The 15,000-nt window shown below is 59.8% G+C and overlaps 1 non-coding gene across 1 annotated transcript; it reads right to left on the reverse strand.

The window, feature by feature from the left end:
• Positions 1–2,721: 2,721 nt before the first annotated feature.
• LOC131868178 (5S ribosomal RNA) lies at positions 2,722–2,840 on the reverse strand. Its single transcript, XR_009366669.1, has one exon. It is a non-coding gene; the product is annotated as a 5S ribosomal RNA (ribosomal RNA).
• Positions 2,841–15,000: the final 12,160 nt, after the last annotated feature.

The following is a 15,000-nucleotide window of genomic DNA, read 5'->3' on the forward strand; positions in this document are numbered from 1 at the left end:
AGTGAAGGCAGCGCATCAAAGGTGCGCACCTCGCTGCCCACCTTGGTGTGCTCTGAGGTGCGCACCCGGGAGCGCTACGAAGTGTGCTCCAAGGTGCGGCGTGCACGTTGTCGGAGCCCGGTTTGCCCCGGGTGCGCACCTCGCCTGCACCTTGGCCGGGGTGGGCACCTTGGCTGGGTTTGCCCAGGGTGCGCTCCGAAGCGGGGTTACTGGAGCGCCCCCTCTTTTTTTGTCAGAGCGTTTGGTGGGGTTTCTCGCATTGGCTCTTCCCAGGCCCGGTTGTTGGGTGCGCTCCCACCCTGGCGCGCGCGAAGTTGGAAGTTGGGTTAATTGCCCGGGCGCGCACCTTCGCCAGGGTGGGCACCTTGGTGCGCACACCTTGGCTGGGCTGCGCACCAGGGCGGGCTCAAGATGGCACCAGCATTCCCTTTTTCTCACTATCTTTCAAAACGGAAATTTTAAAATCTCGTTTTTTTTTTGCCTTTTATGGAAATTAGTGAAGGCATCGCATCAAAGGTGCGCACCTCGCTGCCCACCTTGGTGTGCTCCGAGGTGCCCACCACGGTGCGCAACGCCGGTGCGAACCCGGGAGCGCCCCGATGTGTGCTCCAAGGTGCGGCGTGCACGAAGTCGGACCCCGGTTTGCCCCGGGTGCGCACCTCGCGTGCACCTTGGTGCGCACACCTTGGCTGGGTTGCGCGGCCTGGTGGGCACCATGGTGCGCACCAAGGAGCGCTCCGAAGTGTGCTCCAAGGTGCGGCGTGCACGAAGTCGGAGCCCGGTTTGCCCCGGGTACGCACCTCGCGTGCACCTTCGCCGGGGTGGGCACCTCGGCTGGGTTGCGCGCCCTGGTGCGCACCAAGGAGCGCTCCGAAGTGTGCTCCAAGGTGCGGCGTGCACGAAGTCGGAGCCCGGTTTGCCCCGGGTGCGCACCTTCGCCGCGGTGCGCACCATGGCGTGCACGAAGTCGGAGCCCGGTTTGCCCCGGGTGCGCACCTCGCGTGCACCTTCGGCGGGGTTGCGCGCCCTGGTGGGCACCATGGTGCGCACCAAGGAGCGCTCCGAAGTGTGCTCCAAGGTGCGGCGTGCACGAAGTCGGAGCCCGGTTTGCCCCGGGTGCGCACCTCGCGTGCACCTTCGGCGGGGTTGCGCGCCCTGGTGGGCACCATGGTGCGCACCAAGGAGCGCTCCGAAGTGTGCTCCAAGGTGCGGCGTGCACGAAGTCGGAGCCCGGTTTGCCCCGGGTGCGCACCTCGCGTGCACCTTCGCCGCGGTGGGCACCATGGCGTGCACGAAGTCGGAGCCCGGTTTGCCCCGGGTGCGCACCTCGCGTGCACCTTCGCCGGGGTGGGCACCTCGGCTGGGTTGCGCGCCCTGGTGCGCACCAAGGAGCGCTCCGAAGTGTGCTCCAAGGTGCGGCGTGCACGAAGTCGGAGCCCGGTTTGCCCCGGGTGCGCACCTCGCGTGCACCTTCGCCAGGGTGGGCACCTCGGTGCGCACACCTTCTCAATGTTTTCTTGCCTTTTCTGGAAATTGGTGAAGGCAGCGCATCAAAGGTGCGCACCTCGGTGTGCTCCGAGGTGCGAACCCGAGAGCGCTCCGAGGTGCCCACGAAGTCGAAAGTCGGGTTAATTGCATTGTTTTCCCCGGGTGCGCTCCGAGGTGCGCAACATCGGCGCGCACCAAGGAGGGCTCCGAAGTGTGCTCCAAGGTGCGCACGATGGCGTGCACCTCTGGTGCGCACGATTCGGAGCTCGGTTTGACCGGGGTGCGCACACCTTGGCTGGGTTGCGCACCTTTTGTGCGCTCCAAGGTGCGCACGAAGTCGGAGCTCGGTTTGCCCCGGGTGCGCACCTTCGCCAGGGTGCGCACCTTGATGCGCACGCCTTGGCTGGGCTGCGCACCTTGGTGGGCGCCATGGTGCGCACCTTTCGTGCGCTCCAAGGTGCGCACGAAGTCGGAGCTCGGTTTGCCCCGGGTGCGCACCTTGGTGGGCGCCATGGTGCACTCCGAGGTGCCCAAGATTGGTGCGCACCAAGGAGCGCTCCGAAGTGCGCTCCAAGGTGCGCGCGAAGTCGAAAGTTGGGTTAATTGTCCGGTTTGCCTCGGGTGCGCACCTTGCGTGCACCTTCGCCAGGGTGGGCGCCTTGGTGCGCACACCTTGGCTGGGCTGCGCACACCTTGGCACCCGCGTTTCCTTCATTTTAAATTTTTTTTTTTTACAATCTCTCAAGTGGGAAATTCTATAATCTCAACTTTTTTTGCCTTTTCAGGAAACTTTTGAATGGAGCGCATCATTGGTGCGCTCCGAAGTGTGCTCCAAAGCTCTCTCCAGCTGCGTGCACCTGCCCCGGCCGCGCACCCGGCCCCGCCCAGCTTCGCTCACCTGTCCCGGGCGTCTGGTGCGGAACCTTAGAGTAAGAAACATCACCGTGCACCTTGGCCAACGTGCGCGACTCGACCGAGCGCGCACTGGCCGAGGTGCACACCGATTTCACCTGGGTGCGCGCGCAGCACCTCGGGCGCACCGGGGTGCGCGCACAACGCCCGGGTTGCACCGTGGCCTGTGTGCTCGGGGTGCCTCGGGTGCGCGCTCGGTGTCGCCCCCGCGCGCGCGGTAGTGCGGGCAGCGCACCCCGGCCCGGCCCGGCCCCGACGAGAACGCAAACGGGCAAAAGGTTTATTCAAATAGCATTGCGACGCCCGGCGAAAAACTAAAAAAGGGTGCAACACCGGGACTTCCCGGGAGGTCACCCATCCCAGTACTACTCCGGCCCAAGCGCGCTTAACTGCGGAGTTCTGATGGGATCCGGTGCACTAATGCTGGTATGATCGCACCCGTTATGAGCTTGTCGCAGTGTGTACTTAGCAAACCGCGACCCACGTGCGAATCCACCCCGGCCACCCACCCCCGTCGAGGTGCACACCCTCCCTCGCGAAGTGCGCCCCGTTCGCCAAGTGTGAGCCCTGCCCGGGTGCGCGCACCTTGCTAGGGCGTCGGGTGTGCACCCGGCCCGGCCTACGTGCGTGCACCTGGAGGGGGCGTCGTGTGCGTGCAGTGTCCCGTCTGCAACGCGGTGCCCACACACCACCTCGGGCGCAACGACCTGCGCTCACATGTGGGCCGAGTGCACCTTGGTGCATGTTCGGGGCGCCTCGGGTGCACGCTCGATCTTGCCCCGGTGCACCAAGGCGCTCGGTTTGCCCCGGGTGCGCACTTGGTGCAAGGTGGGCACCCAAAATAGGGATCAAGCACCAAAACACAAGTTTCGGGATGCAAAATGGGACCCAAGGACCACAAATGCGTTCCAAGACCCATGATGGGTCCACGAGAACAAAAATGTGTTCCGAGACTTAATAAACAAATATTGGGTTTTAGGAGAAGAAACATGCTCTGATGCCCAAAACGAGAATCGACCCCGAAAAGGCCACAGGCCAAAAGTGGGATGCGAGACAAAAAAAAATGGGACCCAAGGACCAAAATTGGGTTCCCAGGTCGAAGACAGGGCAACCGGACAAGAAACGACCTCTAAGGCTCGAAATGAGTCCCGACGACTAAAACTTGACAAGAAGCACCCATCAGGCACCCAACTCGACACCCATGGGATGCCGACCCACCCGGGCTTCCACCTAGCACACCTTGGCACCCACCCACCCTCGCACCCAACCTCGCACCCAACTTAGCACCTTTGAACCCACATTGGCACTCACCCTGACCCTGGCACCTTGGAACCCACATTGGCACTCACCTTGACCCTGGCACCCACCTTTGCACTCACCTTGGGACCCACCCTGGCTCCCACCTCGGCACCCACCCAGACACCCACCTTGGTTCCTTGGCACCCACCTTGGATCCTTGGCACCCACCCCGACACCCACCTTGGCACGCAACTTGGCTACTTGCCACCCACCTTGGCTCCTTGACGCCCACCCCGACAACCACCCCGTGACCTACCCTGGCTAGGGTTGGTGCACACCCACCCTGGTGCCCACCTTGGCACCCACCCTATGACCCACCTTGGCACGCACCTTAGTACCCACCCCGTTACCCACCCTAGGACCCACCCCGTGACCCACCTTGGCCAGGGTGGGTGCACCCACCCTGGTGCCCACCTTGGCACCCACCCATCCTAGCACCCAGCCTGTGACCGGGCTTGGAACCCAACCTTGCACCCGCACCCGTCTTGGCCAGTGTGGGTGCGCACCCATCCTGGCACCCACGTTGTGACACACCCTTTAACCCACGCACCCTAGCACCCACGTTGGCACCCACCTTGGAACCCAACCTAGCAACTTGGCACCCACCCCGTGACCCACCTTGGCATCCACCATAGCAGTCGCCGACTTGGCACCCACCTCGGCACCCACCTTGACACTTGTGGACCCACCTTGCCACTCACCCTAGCATCGACCCATCCTAGCACCCACCCTGGCACCTTTGCACCCTAGCACTCACCCATCCTAGCACCTAACCTGTGACCCACCTTGACACTCACCCTCGCACCCACCTTGGAACCCAACCTAGCACCCACCCACCCTGACACCAACCCTAGCACCTACCCACCCTTGCACCCACCCTGTGACCCATCTTGGCACCCACCCATCCTACCACTCAACCTATCACCCACCTTCTCACCCACCTTGGCATCCACCTTAGCACCCACCCACACTGGCACCTTGGCACCCACCTCGGGCAAGGTGGGTGCACACCCACCCTGGCACCCAATTTAGAACCCACCGAGCATGTTACCCACCTTGGCACCCACATTGCAGCCCACCCTAGTACCCACCCTATGACCCACATTGGCATCCACACCCTAGCACCCAGGCACCTCGACACCCGCCTTGACACCCACCCTAGCACTGAACCTGTGACCCACCTTGGAACTCACCCTAGAACCCACCCACCCTGTGAACCACCTTGGCATCCACCTTAGCACCCACCCACCTTGGCACCCACTCTAGCACTCACCCATCCTAACACCCAACTTGTTACCCACCTTGGCACCCGCCCTCGCGTCCACCTTGAAACCCACCCTAGCACCCACCCACGCAGGAGCCCACCTTGGCACCCAACCTAACACCCACGCATCCTGGCACCCAACTTGTGACCCACCTTGGAACCCACCCTAGTACCCACCTTTGAACCCACTATATCACCAACCCACCTTGGCACCCACCCTATGACCCTCTTTGGAATCCACCCTAGCACGCACCCACCCTGGCACCCACCATGGAGCGCACCCTAGCACCCACCCACCTCGGCACGCACCTCAACACCCACCTTGGTGTGCGCACTGCGCCAACCTCTCAAAGACCCTATGTGGTGCGCTCCAAAGTGTACACCTTTGGTGCGCTCCAAGGTGCGCACCTTTGGTGCACACCGAGGTGCACACCAAAGTGTGCACCGAGGTGAGCACCAAAGTGCACTCCAGGGTGCACACCAAGGCGTGCACCTTTGGTGCGGTCAATGCAAACGAATTCGGAAGTTGGGGTCGATGTCCTAATCGCTGCTGCAGACTACACGTATGAGAATCGGACAAATAGCTTTATATAGGGGAGGTGTTGCGTTTGATGGGTCGACTCCCCTGGTTGTGTGCACTGCACCAACTTCAAAGACCCTGTCTTGTTTAAGAAGTCAAAAGTTGGGGTGGATGTCCTAATCATTGCTGCAGTCTACGCATGTATGAGAATCAGACAAATAGCTTATATAGGGGAGGTGTTGCATTCGGTGGGTTGACTCCCCTGGTTGTGCGCACTGCGCCAACCTCAAAGACCCCGCATAGCAGAAGAAGTCGGAAGTCGGATTTTGGTGAGCACCAAGGCGTGCACCTTTGGTGCGGTCAACGCAGACGAATTCAGAAGTTGGGGTGGATGTCCTAATCGTTGTTGCAGGCTACACATGTATGAGAATCAGACAAATAGCTTATATAGGGGAGGTGTTGGGTTTGATGGGTCAACTCCCTTGGTTGTGCGCATTACGCCAACCTCAAAGACCTTGTTTTCGTTAAGAAGTCAAAAGTTGGGGTCAATGTCCTAATGGCTCCTGCAGGCTACACATGTATGAGAATCGGACAAATAGCTTATATAGGGGAGGTGTTGGGTTTGATGGGTCGACTCCCCTGGTTGTGCGCATTACGTCAACCTCAAAGACCTTGTTTTCGTTAAGAAGTCAAAAGTTGGGGTCGATGTCCTAATTGCTCCTGTAGACTACACATGTATGAGAATCAGACAAATAGCTTATATAGGGGAGGTGTTGGGTTTGATGGGTTGACTCCCCTAGTTGTTCGCATTACACCAACCTCAAAGACCTTGTTTTCGTTTAGAAGCCGAAAGTTGGGGTCGATGTCCTAATTGCTCCTGCAGGCTACGCATGTATGAGAATCAGACAAATAGCTTATATAGGGGAGGTGTTGGGTTTGATGGGTCGACTCCCCTGGTTGTGCGCATTGCGCCAACCTCAAAGACCCTGCATTGCGGATGAAGTCGAAAGTCAGAGTTTGGTGTGCTACAAGGTGTGGTCGAAGGTGCTCACCTAGGTGTGCACCTTTGGAGCACAGGAAAAGTGCCCTCCAAAAGTGCGCACCTTTGGAGTGCACAAAAGTGCCCTCCAAAAGTGCGCACCTTTGGAGCGCAGAAAAGTGCCCTCCAAAAAGTGCCCTCCAAAAGTGCGCACCTTTGGAGCGCAGAAAAGTGCCCTCCAAAAAGTGCCCTCCAAAAGTGCGCACCTTTGGAGCGCAGAAAAGTGCCCTCCAAAAAGTGCCCTCCAAAAGTGCGCACCTTTGGAGCGCAGAAAAGTGCCCTCCAAAAAGTGCCCTCCAAAAGTGCGCACCTTTGGAGCGCAGAAAAGTGCCCTCCAAAAAGTGCCCTCCAAAAGTGCGCACCTTTGGAGCGCAGAAAAGTGCCCTCCAAAAAGTGCCCTCCAAAAGTGCGCACCTTTGGAGCGCAGAAAAGTGCCCTCCAAAAAGTGCCCTCCAAAAGTGCGCACCTTTGGAGCGCAGAAAAGTGCCCTCCAAAAAGTGCCCTCCAAAAGTGCGCACCTTTGGAGCGCAGAAAAGTGCCCTCCAAAAAGTGCCCTCCAAAAGTGCGCACCTTTGGAGCGCAGAAAAGTGCCCTCCAAAAAGTGCCCTCCAAAAGTGCGCACCTTTGGAGCGCAGAAAAGTGCCCTCCAAAAGTGCGCACTTTTGGTGCGCACCAAGGCGCTGGTTCGGTCGTTGCAGGCGAGTTCGGAAGTTGGGGTCGATGTCCTGAGCGGAGGTGCAAACTACACAGGTGTCGGAATCGGACAAATAGCTTATATAGGGGAGGTGTATGCTTCGATGGGTCGACTCCCCAGGTTGAGCGCACCGCGCCAACCTCAAAGACCCTACGGTATGGATGAAGTCGGAAGTTGGGTCCGATGACCGATTCGATTAGTAGGTATGCTCATGAGGTCGGAATTTGGGTCCGATGACCTGCCATGTGCAGGAAGGCGAATGTTGACACTGTGCGTTGCAAGGTGCACACCAAGGCGCTGGTGCGGTCTTTTTAGTCGAGTTCGGAAGTTGGGGTCGATGTCCTGATCGGAGGTGCAAGCTACACAGGTGTGGGAATCGGACAAATAGCTTATATAGGGGAGGTGTATGCTTCGTTGGGTCGACTCCCCGGGTTGAGCGCACCGCGCCAACCTCAAAGACCCTACGGTATGGATGAAGTCGGAAGTTGGGTCCGATGACCGATTCGATATGTAGGCATACTCGCGAGGTCGGAATTTGGGTCCGATGACCTGCCACGTGCAGGAAGGCGAATGTTGGCACTGTGCGTTGCAAGGTGCGCACCAAGGCGCTGGTTCGGTCGTTGGAGGCGAGTTCGGAAGTTGGGGTCGATGTCTTGATCGGAGGTGCAAACTACACAGGTGTGGGAATCGGACAAATAGCTTATATAGGGGAGGTGTATGCTTCGTTGGGTCGACTCCCCGGGTTGAGCGCACCGCGCCAACCTCAAAGACCCTACGGTATGGATGAAGTCGGAAGTTGGGTCCGATGACCGATTCGATATGTAGGCATACTCGCGAGGTCGGAATTTGGGTCCGATGACCTGCCATGTGCAGGAAGGCGAATGTTGGGACTGTGCGTCGCAAGGTGCGCACCAAGGCGCTGGTGCCGTCGTTGCAGTCGAGTTCGGAAGTTGGGGTCGATGTCCTGGTCAGAGGTGCAAACTACACAGGTGTGGGAATCGGACAAATAGCTTATATAGGGGAGGTGTATGCTTCGATGGGTCGACTCCCTGGGTTGAGCGCACCGCGCCAACCTCAAAGACCCTACAGTATGGATGAAGTCGGAAGTTGGGTCCGATGACCGATTCGATACGTAGGCATATTGGCGAGGTCTGAATTTGTGTCCGATGACCTGCCATGCGCAGGAAGGCGGAATTTGGGTCCGATGACCGAGTTGATGGCGTGCCATGCGCAGAAAGGCGGAATTTGGGTCCGATGACCGAGTTGATGTTGATGGCCCGCCATGCACAGGAAGGCGGAATTTGGGTCCGATGACCGATTTGAAGGCGTGCCATACGCAAAAAGGCGGAGTTTGGGTCCGATGACCGAGTTGATATTGATGGCCCGCCATGCGCAGGAAGGCGGAATTTGGGTCCGATGACCTGACATACGCATGGAGTCCGACTCGGGGGCCGATGTTCGATTCGATGACTTGCATTGTGGGTAAAGTCGGAAGTTGTGGTCTTTGACCCGATTCGATGACCAGACTTCGGCTGCTTGAGAATCGGACAAATAACTTATATAGGGGAGGTAGTGTTCTCGAGCATCCTCCCCCCGTGCCCGTTTATGTCGATTGATGCTGGTGCTCGACTGGTTGGAGCGCTCGGATGCAAAAATCTTGCACCAGGATTTATCGATTGTGATGGACACGGCAAGTCTCCTGATTGCTATGCAGGAGCTCATCGTGAATCTCTATGCGGCCTTGGTATGGACTCGACCTGCGGAATGGTTCGGCAATGGTAGTCGCTCCAACACGTCCTTGCAATGGCCACAGAGGTGATTCGACTAGAGCTCCAGTCTAGCTTTTGGGTTGCTTGGCGGACTGGTATAGCCGCGATCGAGTTCCGGCCATGAACGTTTTAGATAGCTCTTGGGCTTTCTGGGACGGAAGTCGGAAGTTTGGGCTGTTGTCCGATTTGATGACCATTCTTCGGATGTGTGAGAATCGGACAAATAACTTATATAGGGGACTGTGTTGTCTCACGCAGCCCCCTCCGTGCCCCTCTATCTCGACCGATGTTGGTGCTTGAAAGGGTTGGGATCGCTCGGATTTATAAACGTGCACCACCATTTGTCGAGTGTGAGGGACGCGGCAGGTCTCCTAAATGCTATGCGGGCGCTCTCTGAGAATCTCTATCCGGCCTCGACACAGACTAGTCTTGCTGAATGGTTTGGCACTGGTAGTCGATCCAACACGTCGTTGTTGTGGCCGCCTAGGCGATTCGATTCGAGCCCCCGTCTAGCTTTTGGGTTGCTTGGCGGATTTTGCCCTATCCGCAAGTGAGCTCGGTCCCTAAACGTTCGAGAAACCCGATTGCTATGCGCCGACTCTCTTTCTTGCGAGCCTCCATCTAGCTTTTGGGTCTCTACGGAACGGAAGTCGGAATCTGGGACCGTTGTTTGATTCGACGAGGCAGACTACGGTTGTGCGAGAATCGGACAAATAACTTATATAGGGGAGGTGTTGACTGGAGCATTCTCCCCCGTGCCCCTCTAACTCGACCAATGCTGGCGCTCGAACGGTGGTAGCGCTCGGATTTTCATTGAGCGCCAGCATTGGTCGATTTAGAGGGGCATGCGAGATTCCCGAATGCTATGCGAGGGCTCTAACGGAAATGTCTATTGGTTTCGGTATGGATGCAATTGCGAGTGGTTCGGCAAAGGTAGTCGTTCCGATGCGTCCATGTCGTGGCCAAATCGATAATTCGATTTGAGCCCTCGTATAGCATTTGGGTCTCTCGATGTGATTCCGCATTCCAGTCCCTTTGGGCACTGCTTGAGCCGCATCCCAGGGGGTTCCCTTCCCAATAATCTGCCTCGCAACCCGATTGCTATGCGGTGAGGCTCCTCGGCCGCCTCGGAACTATCTGTGTATCAGACGCATCGCGGGATAAGGGGTTGGCAACGGTAGTCGCCCCAAGCGCGTCCGATGCTTGGACCATTCCGAGGCGGCCCTGAAGCCTCTTCCGTCTAGCCGTTGGGTCCTTCTCGCCGCATCCCTCGCCTCGCACCCCGATTGCTATGCGGTGAGGCTCCTCGGCCGCCTCGGAACTATCTGTGTATCGGACGCGTCGCGGGATAAGGGGTTGTCACTGGTAGTCGCCCCAAGCGCGTCCGATGCTTGGACCATTCCGAGGCGGCCCTGAAGCCTCTTCCGTCTAGCCGTTGGGTCCTTCTCGCCGCATCCCTCGCCTCGCACCCCGATTGCTATGCGGTGAGGCTCCTCGGCCGCCTCGGAACTATCTGTGTATCGGACGCGTCGCGGGATAAGGGGTTGTCATTGGTAGTCGCCCCAAGCGCGTCCGATGCTTGGACCATTCCGAGGCGGCCCTGAAGCCTCTTCCGTCTAGCCGTTGGGTCCTTCTCGCCGCATCCCTCGCCTCGCACCCCGATTGCTATGCGGTGAGGCTCCTCGGCCGCCTCGGAACTATCTGTGTATCGGACGCGTCGCGGGATAAGGGGTTGTCATTGGTAGTCGCCCCAAGCGCGTCCGATGCTTGGACCATTCCGAGGCGGCCCTGAAGCCTCTTCCGTCTAGCCGTTGGGTCCTTCTCGCCGCATCCCTCGCCTCGCACCCCGATTGCTATGCGGTGAGGCTCCTCGGCCGCCTCGGAACTATCTGTGTATCGGACGCGTCGCGGGATAAGGGGTTGTCACTGGTAGTCGCCCCAAGCGCGTCCGATGCTTGGACCATTCCGAGGCGGCCCTGAAGCCTCTTCCGTCTAGCCGTTGGGTCCTTCTCGCCGCATCCCTCGCCTCGCACCCCGATTGCTATGCGGTGAGGCTCCACGGCCGCCTCGGAACTATCTGTGTATCGGACGCGTCGCGGGATAAGGGGTTGTCACTGGTAGTCGCCCCAAGCGCGTTCGATGCTTGGACCATTCCGAGGCGGCCCTGAAGCCTCTTCCGTCTAGCCGTTGGGTCCTTCTCGCCGCATCCCTCGCCTCGCACCCCGATTGCTATGCGGTGAGGCTCCTCGGCCGCCTTGGAACTATCTGTGTATCGGACGCGTCGCGGGATAAGGGGTTGTCACTGGTAGTCGCCCCAAGCGCGTCCGATGCTTGGACCATTCCGAGGCGGACCCGAAGCCTCTTCCGTCTAGCCGTTGGGTCCTTCTCGCCGCATCCTTCGCCTCGCACCCCGATTGCTATGCGGTGAGGCTCCTCGGCCGCCTCGGAACTATCTGTGTATCGGACGCGTCGCGGGATAAGGGGTTGTCACTGGTAGTCGCCCCAAGCGCGTCCGATGCTTGGACCATTCCGAGGCGGACCCGAAGCCTCTTCCGTCTAGCCGTTGGGTCCTTCTCGCCGCATCCCTCGCCTCGCACCCCGATTGCTATGCGGTGAGGCTCCTCGGCCGCCTTGGAACTATCTGTGTATCGGACGCGTCGCGGGATAAGGGGTTGTCACTGGTAGTCGCCCCAAGCGCGTCCGATGCTTGGACCATTCCGAGGCGGACCCGAAGCCTCTTCCGTCTAGCCGTTGGGTCCTTCTCGCCGCATCCCTCGCCTCGCACCCCGATTGCTATGCGGTGAGGCTCCTCGGCCGCCTTGGAACTATCTGTGTATCGGACGCGTCGCGGGATAAGGGGTTGTCACTGGTAGTCGCCCCAAGCGCGTCCGATGCTTGGACCATTCCGAGGCGGACCCGAAGCCTCTTCCGTCTAGCCGTTGGGTCCTTCTCGCCGCATCCCTCGCCTCGCACCCCGATTGCTATGCGGTGAGGCTCCTCGGCCGCCTTGGAACTATCTGTGTATCGGACGCGTCGCGGGATAAGGGGTTGTCACTGGTAGTCGCCCCAAGCGCGTCCGATGCTTGGACCATTCCGAGGCGGCCCCGAAGCCTCTTCCGTCTAGCCGTTGGGTCCTTCTCGCCGCATCCCTCGCCTCGCACCCCGATTGCTATGCGGTGAGGCTCCTCGGCCGCCTTGGAACTATCTGTGTATCGGACGCGTCGCGGGATAAGGGGTTGTCACTGGTAGTCGCCCCAAGCGCGTCCGATGCTTGGACCATTCCGAGGCGGCCCCGAAGCCTCTTCCGTGTAGCCGTTGGGTCCTTCTCGCCGCATCCCTCGCCTCGCACCCCGATTGCTATGCGGTGAGGCTCCTCGGCCGCCTTGGAACTATCTGTGTATCGGACGCGTCGCGGGATAAGGGGTTGTCACTGGTAGTCGCCCCAAGCGCGTCCGATGCTTGGACCATTCCGAGGCGGACCTGAAGCCTCTTCCCTCTAGCCGTTGGGGCTTTCTCGCCGCATCCCTCGCCTCGCACCCTGATTGCTATGCTGTGAGGCTCCTCGGCCGCCTTGGAACTATCTGTGTATCGGACGCATCGCGGGATAAGGGGTTGGCAGTGGTAGTCGCCCCAAGCGCATCCGATGCTTGGACCATTCCGAGGCGGCCCTGCAGCCTCTTCCGTCTAGCCGTTGGGGCCATCTCGCCGCATCCCCCACCTCGCACCACGATTGCTATGCGGTGAGGCTCCTTGGCCGCCTCGGAACTATCTGTGTATCGGACGCATCGCGGGATAAGGGGTTGTCACTGGTAGTCGCCCCAAGCGCGTCCGATGCTTGGACTATTCCGAGGCGGCCCTGCAGCCTCTTCCGTCTAGCCGTTGGGGCCATCTCGCTGCATCCCCCACCTCCTCGGCCGCCTCGGAACTATCTGTGTATCGGACGCATCGCGGGATAAGGGGTTGGCAGTGGTAGTCGCCCCAAGCGCGTCCGATGCTTGGACTATTCCGAGGCAGCCCTGCAGCCTCTTCCGTCTAGCCTTTGGGGCCATCTCGCCGCATCCCTCGCCTCGCACCCCGATTGCTATGCGGTGAGGCTCCTCGGCCGCCTGGGAACTATCTTCGTATCGGACGCATCGCGGGATAAGGGGTTGTCACTGGTAGTCGCCCCAAGCGCGTCCGATGCTTGGACTATTCCGAGGCGGCCCTGTGGCCTCTTCCGTCTAGCCGTTGGGGCCATCTCGCCGCATCCCCCACCTCGCACCCCGATTGCTATGCGGTGAGGCTCTTCGGCCGCCTTGGAACTATCTTCGTATCGGACGCATCGCGGGATAAGGGGTTGTCACTGGTAGTGGCCCCAAGCGCGTCCGATGCTTGGACTATTCCGAGGCGGCCCTGCAGCCTCTTCCGTCTAGCCGTTGGGGCCATCTCGCCGCATCCCCCACCTCGCACCCCGATTGCTATGCGGTGAGGCTCCTCGGCCGCCTTGGAACTATCTTCGTATCGGACGCATCGCGGGATAAGGGGTTGTCACTGGTAGTCGCCCCAAGCGCGTCCGATGCTTGGACTATTCCGACGCGGCCCTGTGGCCTCTTCCGTCTAGCCGTTGGGGCCATCTCGCCGCATCCCCCACCTCGCACCCCGATTGCTATGCGGTGAGGCTCCTCGGCCGCCTTGGAACCATCTTCGTATCGGACGCATCGCGGGATAGGGGGCTGTCACTGGTAGTCGCCCCAAGCATGTCCGATGCTTGGACCATTCCTAGGCGGCCCTGAAGCCTCTTCCGTCTAGCCGTTGGGGCCTTCCCGCCCCATCCCTCGCCTCGCACCCCCGATTGCTATGCGGTGAGGCTCCTCGGCCGCCTTGGAACCATCTGTGTATCGGACGCATCGCGGGATAAGGGGTTGGCACTGGCAGTCGCCCCAAGCGCGTCCGATGCTTGGACCATTCCGAGGTGGCCCTGAAGCCTCTTCCGTCTAGCCGTTGGGGCCTTCCCGCCCCATCCCTCGCCTCGCACCCCGATTGATATGCGGTGAGGCTCCTCGGCCGCCTTGGAACTATCTGTGTATCGGACGCATCGCGGGATAAGGGGTTGGCACTGGTAGTCGTCCCAATCGCATCCGATGCTTGGACCATTCCGAGGCGGCCCTGCAGCCTCTTCCGTTTAGCCGTCGGGGCCTTCCCGCCGCATCCCTCGCCTCGCATCCCGATTCCTATGCGGTGAGTCTTCTCGGCCGCCGCGGAACTATACCTGTTATTGCTACTGCATCCTTCGGCTGGTAACCTCCTCTGCCGCCTTGGAACGTTCTCTTTGTCGGACGCGTCGCGGGATAAGGGGTTGGCACTGGTAGTCGCCCCAAGCGCGCCCGATGCATAGACCGCTCCGAGTCGACCTTGCTTTCAGCCTCTCACATGCATAGACCTCTCTGAGTCGACCCTGCAGCCTCTCACGTTTAGCCTTTGGAATCTCGCCTCACAACATGATTGCTATCCTTGATGCATCCCTTGCCTCGAGCCCTGATTGCTTTCTTGGCTGCATCCCTCCTCTCCTCACAGCCCGGTTGTCATCACTGCTTCATCCGTCGCTTCATGCATTCTGGCTGCTGGGCCCTTCCCACCGCACACCTCGATTGCTATCTCTTCTGCATCACACACCCCGATTGCTATCTCTGCTACATCCCTCGGCTCTCACTTCTGCATCCTTCGCCTCACACCTCGATTGCTATCAATGCTGCATCCGTAACCTCACACCCCGATTGCTATGCGGGGAGGCTCCTTGGCCGCCTTGGAAATTTCTGTGTGTCGGACGCACCGCGGGATAAGGGGTTGGCACTGGTAGTCGCCCCAAGTGCGCCCGATTCTTAGACCGCTTCGAGGTGAACTCGTAGCCTCTTTCGTCCAGGCTTCCTGCCTTCAACGCCCTTTTTACACCTCGATTGCTATGCGCGGGCTCGTTGGCGTCTATCACCTCTCTGCGAAGAGTGGCACGATGATTGTTGGGGTAAATCGTAGCAGTCC

Source organism: Cryptomeria japonica, unplaced genomic scaffold (genome assembly GCF_030272615.1).
Source record: "Cryptomeria japonica unplaced genomic scaffold, Sugi_1.0 HiC_scaffold_197, whole genome shotgun sequence".
NCBI lineage: Eukaryota > Viridiplantae > Streptophyta > Pinopsida > Cupressales > Cupressaceae > Cryptomeria > Cryptomeria japonica.